We start from the raw sequence: 7627 nt of genomic DNA, 5'->3' as shown, positions 1-7627 counted from the left end.
GAGGTTACGAATATGGGGTGATGGAGACAGAGTGACATTATTAATAATAATGGTCACATTCCAAGTAAAACAGACGTTAAAGCAGGTAATGCTTTCAGGCATTGCGTTCGACATGGTGCGACCACGTAACATAACAATGAGTATAAAGCCTCAGCTGTAAAAGGTCCCTTTTGGTTCCAAGTAACTAAGATAGCAAGGGCAAAAAGGCTGACCTCAAGGCTTAAAATGGGGGTCCATTAACCAGTGGCTGAGGTCAAGGTTACTACTTCCACTTATGTACATTCACAGCAGACTAATGTATGTGTTTGTATCAAACAAACAAACGCCACATTTAAACCATGCCAGGGTACTAGCTTTTCCAGTGAAGTGATACTCCATCTATAAATTATAAGCGCCTCTTGCCAAGTCACATGCCTATTCAATGCAAAACTACTGTATTAAAATGAATGGTGAAAGCAAAGGCACACATTTGAGAACACCCAATTTGGAATCATCCAAATGTAATACACATATGTATAAAACACCTGATTCTAATTGGTCAAAATCCCATCACCAGAGACAACCCTATCACACATATCATATAAAATCAATCCGCAGATATGGATTGTTTTGCCTGTTAACACTGGCAAAAAGATGAGTCTCCGTCTCAGGCTGGTCTTGAGAGCTAGGAAATGACAGTTACTGGGCCCAGATGTGAGAGCAGCCTGAGGAGCTACTGGGCCCCTAGCGTCCCTGATACAACAAAGTGGGGCAAGATACTGTCCTGCAATCCAGCTAACGGCAGCAGAGCTGGGGAGTGGATCTGTAAATTCACGTTATAAGTAGGATGGTTTGAATCTGTTGCTATGGAAGGGTTAGGATAGTGAGATTGGAGGGACTACTTTTTTTGTTAGCTGTACAAATGAAAATCTTGAAATAAATATCTTGTGTCGACTTAATGTCTTGGTTGGTAGCTAGCTACATTTCATGTCGGGTCCTGGTTTCTAATTTACATAACCACCTGCTCACTATACATTATCCCTTACACTCTGTGTTGCCACTGACATTCAGCTTTTTCTGTGTTTAACTCTTCTTAAATAAAACATCCATTAGAAGACTTTTTTTGTAAGGCAGCTGGATTGTTGACATGATGATCATGATAATTTCTCTAATTTTACAGTCGTAAGTTTGTGCACGTATCATTGCCTTCATTTCTTTCTTTTCAATATTACTTTTTAAATGTTATTTCTAAAATGGTGATTCACTGCAGCAGTTGGTCTCGCTTGTGTGTCTCTGTGATTGTCTGACGTATCTGCTGTGAAAATTAATTTCTGCAAGCTCATTAGTCAGATGAGGACTTTTAATCTTTAATCATAGGAAGTGGCCATAACAATATTTGAGTGTTTAAACACAGACACATAAACACACACACGCACACAGTTCAGATCTGAACTCTTGAAGAAGAATGATGAAAGACAAATTATACTTGGTTGAACAAGAGACTTAAATGTCACATCATTCAGTTTCTCCTTTCTTGTCTCAACATTCTTCATAATGATTTGGCTGACCTCAACAAACACCATCAAAACAGTGATCACTCACTCTGCTGATATTTTAACACACACAGAAGTGTTCGGTCTCTTGGTGTTAAATTTACTTTGCATCCTTTCTCTTTCAATTTCTCTAAGTGCTGAACGTCATTACAAAAAGCAGACATTTGACACGTCTACCATTTGGATGAAGTTTGACAGAGTCATAACCATGAACTGCTGACGATTGGAAGTGATAGAGATTGGCTTATCAAATAAGAAAAGATAAAATTGCTCCAGGGCACGATGCTCTAAAGCTAATGGTTTGTCTCTATGCCAAAATTGCCAATTAATCCCAACAAGAGACATTTAGCTTCAATTCTTATCTTATAGATGATTCCATTAATTCTTATACTAGTCTATTGTGACTGTCTTCACGTTCCATTTGAAAACTGCTTTGCAAAGCTGTAAAAGAACACGCTTTTAATTTCAGTTTCAGAGCTTTACTTGATGTAATATGATTATTTAGCTCACTGCATACTGTATAACAGTGTTACATTTTTTTCCTATCCCCTGCAGCTTTTCTGTTTAAAATTACGCCCACTGTAAGCATTTCACTCCCAACAGCCGTTCAAAGATTGTGTTTCACCACCCTTGTTTGCATTATTTCACAGCCTATTAGCAACTGTCATACAAAGTAAAAGCGATTAATTAAATTGTCTAATCAAGCTTGATTATAACTCAAATGGCTCATCCCTAAAAAATGATGGGTATGCTTTGATGTTTTCAATGCATGCTGGAAAACAAAAAACACACAAAGAAACAGATAACAAAGTACATTCTGCTTATAGCATCACACTGGCCTGGCTTTAGTTGCTCTTTTGGTCTGGTTGCCAACTTTATATTGTCTCATATCCCAACTTTAGTATAAATTATCTTTATATTTTTACATTCATGATGCACAGAGGATGGATCCCAATGACTCTGAACTACAAGTTTGGCCTTGAAGAGATGCTTGAAAGTTCACCACATTGGCATACTTACAACTATTTGCTAAACTGTAAAGAAGTTGTTACAAACATCCCTTCCTCCTTTAGTGTAATTAGAATAACAACAATGATAAACAAAAGTGACACACATACAGTATTCCCTTTATCCACAACTTTACTTTGTGTATTTACTCGTTTTTTATGCCAATCTACAGAAACAATCATGATAATTCAGAAATTGTGCTAGGAACATGGTAACGGTTTTAGTCACCTACTACAAATCAGTCATGTAAGTGTTAATAATTCAATCAACAAGATCTGTGAGTCTTAAAACAGCATGAAGCAAATTTTGACAGGAAGGAATTTTGGATGTATTTCTTTCAACTTTTAGCTGATGCCGTCTTGTTCTGGTTCACTTAGATGTTTGTTGCTTCTGCCACTCGTCTACTTAAGCTGTCTGCACTTTTCAGCTAACCAGAAGCCCTTTCAAACATGAACTCAGTGTTTTATTGATCATTTTTAGACATTCAGGTCCTGATATTCTCAGGAACTTCCCTGAAATCTGTGTCGAACATGCTCTCACATCTTAACACACTCAAGTGTGTGTGGGAGGAAAGGATGTCTTTATGACTGGATAGCATTTGCAGGAGAAGAGAGAGTCTTCTGTAATGGTGATTTTTTTCTGTGCTTGTATCATAACATTATGTATGAGGACATTTCTGCAAAACAAACAAAGCAGTTGAAAATGATATTCTGACATTTGAGGTGAGCAGTAAAGAATAAAGCAGAGAAACTCCACTCACTCTTTTTCGTACGAGGTTACAGTTCTCACTTCCTCTCTATTTTTCTATGAACAGTCTCACGTCTTTCTAAGTCTATACATGTGTGCTTCAGTGTAATATCTCTGTGTGTGATTCTTAACATCAATGATGGTCAGGGTTTTCGGGCTTTGTATGGGATTGTTTCTGTATGTCACCTGCGCTGTCTGCACACAGGACGGATTATGTTAGATTCTCCCAGCATCAGTTGAAAGTTTTATTACCAGATTACTGTTGAATAGATTTGTGATTGATGATTCCAAGGGATAGGTTCTTGTAGTTGGTTTGCAGTTAGGAGTCTACAGAATACCCTGATTTGCTCAGCTTAACATTATCTCTTCTTACCCATGTTAGACTTCCATTTCAATGAGAGGATGAAGGGGTCACACCTTTACAATGCAGTGCTCATGGGGTGTCAGTTGAGCTCTCTGGTTAAGTAATGACCCATGTGGAGAGGATATAAGTCCTCAAAATTGACTTACAGTAGATACAGTATGGGAGGAAAATCGTCCTTGCAACAGGCAGAAACCCTGAGTAGGAACAACTCGACAGACAACAGCTATCTGCCATGACTGGGTGGACTGAGAAGGTGGAGATACAGAGAGAGAGAGAGAGATACGTTAGACCCAGATATAAAGAAAAAGACAGAACATCTACAGCACGTGTTGTAGTCTGGACCTGATCCTATGAAGTGGCCAATTCTGCGCTCACCTTCATAGAAGAATGAACTGCCAGTCACTCTGATGGTTGAGTTTTTGTTACAGAGGACACAAGTCCTTGGAGGCACTTTGATAAGGATTTATTAGTCACTCTATGTTCATGTCACTCCTACCCATTCAATCACATTTAGTAACCAAGGTTGTTTCTGAAGCCATTTTTGCCACTGGTGGCAGAGGACAGAATTTTTTTCTTTCACAGCTTTTGGTCCTGGTTATTGTGCTTTCTGTTACTATCTTAGTGATTAAACATTCATGAGTGTTGCATCCTTTTGAATTACTTTATATAACAAAACAGTTTCATTAAGTTGTGGACACATTTCACTCACTCATAAGTCTGCCCCCCTACTCTTACTCCAGTCCAGTTTCTGGATGCAATGCATACTGGCTGGTTTGCAAACTACCAATAAACATTTAAACAAGAAATCCAAAACATATAGTCCTGTTTCAAGGAAAAATTAACTGAAAATGAGCCAACAACCTACACATGGAAAAAGTGCTTCCATCTTAACCTGCACCAGCCTACAGACCTTAAACAACAGACATGAGCCAAGAAAAAGAAGGGCTGCTCTCTCTCTCTCTCTCTCTCTCTCTCTCTCCTCTCTCTCTCTCTCTCTCTCTCTCTCTCTCTCTCTCTCTCAGAATACAACTAGCTCTTTTACTTTTCTATTAGCCTTCACATTCTAACAGTTTTTAAGTCTGTCAAATGCAACAAAGAAGCTCTGAACCTTCCACTTTGCCACTCAAACTCAACGCCAGATATAACCATGTACATCACAAGCTAGAATTTGACATTGGGGCTCTAAGAAAAGTAAAAAACAGAAAAAGCACATGTCAACAGACTTTGAATCAGAGGAATAACATTATCCCTGCACTTCCTGTGGGAGCAGGGGTCTTGTTTGGTTTGATGATGACTGTTAACATAGCTTATCACTTGAGGATATTTCGACCACGTTGTAGAAACAAAAACTTGAATAGGGCCTGTGTCTTGCCTTAATGAACACACTGAAAAATACAGAAAATTAGAGACATGCTCATTGCACCAGAGAGGTGAGACTTGTGTTTTCTCTCACATCTTGTTAGTTTCAAGGTCAATAAAGTTTTATAGGGTATTTTTAGTGAATCATTAAACCCAGGGGTGCAGGGTTGCACGCTATACTACCTTTATTGTTGCTTATTAAAGACGTTTTCTCAAACTCAAGAATTCAGGGTTACACATGCAAAACAAATTACCAACTTGATCCTGACATCTGACACTTTACATTTATGAAAGTGATAAACATGTGAGGGCCCATAGGAACATTTACACTCACTGACCACTAAAAAATATACTATAAATCATATGAAGACCATCTAAAGACCAGGGAGTGTGATTACAGCCATAAGACCATACATAAGAAAAAACCCTAAAAAAGAACAGAATTACAACTTATTTATTCAAAACACACAATAAACAAGCCTCCTCCGGAGTATAATTGCGCTTTGAAGCCATTTTATTTACAGTAATGTTTTTTTTAATCTTTTTCTCTTGAAGTTTGTTCTTATTTCAGTCTCTTATCCTCTCTCTCTCTCTCTCTCTCTCTCTCTCTCTCTCTCTCTCTCTCTCTCTCTCTCTCTCTTATCCTCTCTCTCTCTCTCTCTCTCTCTCTCTCTCTTATCCTCTCTCTCTCTCTCTCTCTCTCTCTCTCTCTCTCTCTCTCTCAGCCCTTTGTACTGCGAGTGATGTTTGACTGTTTAAAGACAGTAGGAGTAGGCTCTCTGTCAGAAAACATTACCAACATCTGTACAATACAAGAGCAGTCAAAAGAGAAGAAGTACCACTTTATTCACCGGGGCTGCTAACATTGATGCAAACAGAAAATTCCTTACTGGAGCTTTAAGGATATATTTGGTAGAGAACATTTTCTAATTAGCCAAAGAGACAATATATTCCGAACAAATGCTGCTGCTTTTGTTGTTGTTTAGTTAAAAAGCAATAAAGCCTGTTGGAGATCCCCCTCATGTTGATCTGTCACAAGCACTAATGTCAGCTGGTGCTTGTCATGCCCCCTTGGATGATCTGTATCTCTGTTTAGCCATGGATATTTGTTCCAGTTTCCACAGCAACCTATCTGATAATTGTGCTATAGATAAACAACTTGAACATCTTGGCTGTTGGGCGGATTCATCCTTTGGGAACCATAAATGTTTGTACCACATTTTATGTCAATGAATGAAATAGATGAAATGAACCTAAATGTATTTAATGTAGGCAGATTCAATGGTGAGAGACTAAAATTGAAAACCCTAGATGGGTTTGTCTTTTTTTAGTGAGTAAACCTGATCCAAGTTGTGAAGACTGTGACAACACGTTCCCTTTTCAAATGGGGTTGTGTGTGACAGGATTTTGAAATGGCAAACTCATATCAAGCTATATTTAAGGTGAACTGCGACTTATTAGATTCAGGTTGGTGCAAAATGCATTCATGGATGTTTAAACTTTATTCCCTCACATGAAATTGTTTCTTTTTGGCCCTTTTCTACATGGGATTAATTGAAATTGATCGCAAACCCTGATAGTATTATAAAACATTTACTTAGCCACAGGGACTTCACTAATGAAGCCTCTACATTCTGAATTTGTCAGAGGCAGAAAAACATATTAACCCCAGCTGCCACTGTAGAGTTGGCTCAAACAGTCTTTTCAACAGTCTGTTCAGAGGCAACAACTTATCCGTCGTTTTGAATTTCAAGTGTTTCATTTCTTGAGGGAGTACTCATCTAATTTTTTTTAGTAATAATGCAGGTCATGTCTATGAAATAACCAAACTTTTTAGAAGGTAGAAAATAGAGTACTTGAACTGCATAAGCATGTCTTTTATTTCATTCCATTCAGATCATGTAGCGTTTGTTTTGAGTGAACAAATTATCTTGCATGCTCAATCTTCCGGATCGAAAAGCAAGATAATTTTTATTCCTTTGAAATGCAGAAGGAACTGTATTATGTTTGTGTTGGCCCACTGTTTGAATGAATGTCACAGCTGTTGTATAGTGGTCGAACTGTGTTTGTTCTGAACTGTAAATTACTCATAGCTTGCCCTTGTGACTTTTCATAACAGCTAATTTCAGGTCTGTGGAAAAGCCTGTCAAACAGTGTTCAGCCACACAATGAGCAAGCGTGTGCCCATGGAACTTCCTACAAAAAGAACCAATGATCCTGATCAACCGAAATTATCAATTTATGTTTTAGAATAAGATGTGGCATGACTGCTAAATTGTGATACACGTGCAGCATTATGGGGTGCATTATTTCAGTAAGTCTCTAAGTGAAGATTCATGAAGAGCAGAAATCCATGATTTTAAATGATGGAGCTGTCGTTAATGTTTTACAGGTTTGAGCTAAAAATGTATTTACAAAACTCAAAGAACTGGGGCTGATCAGTTTTCTAGTTCTGATGTCTGCCCATAAACCACCACTAGACTGAATTAAATTTCCACCTCATGTTGGTGCTGGATGAGAGATCAGGGGATCAGAGTCACAATCGATGTGTGTTGTAAATTTCAAAGCCATCGATCCTTAAATGTCAACCTGATGGCATTGATGTATAAAAAATCAG

Source organism: Notolabrus celidotus, chromosome 11, assembly GCF_009762535.1.
Source record: "Notolabrus celidotus isolate fNotCel1 chromosome 11, fNotCel1.pri, whole genome shotgun sequence".
Classification (NCBI taxonomy): Eukaryota; Metazoa; Chordata; class Actinopteri; order Labriformes; family Labridae; genus Notolabrus; species Notolabrus celidotus.
Note: the sequence above shows the minus strand (reverse complement) of the source record.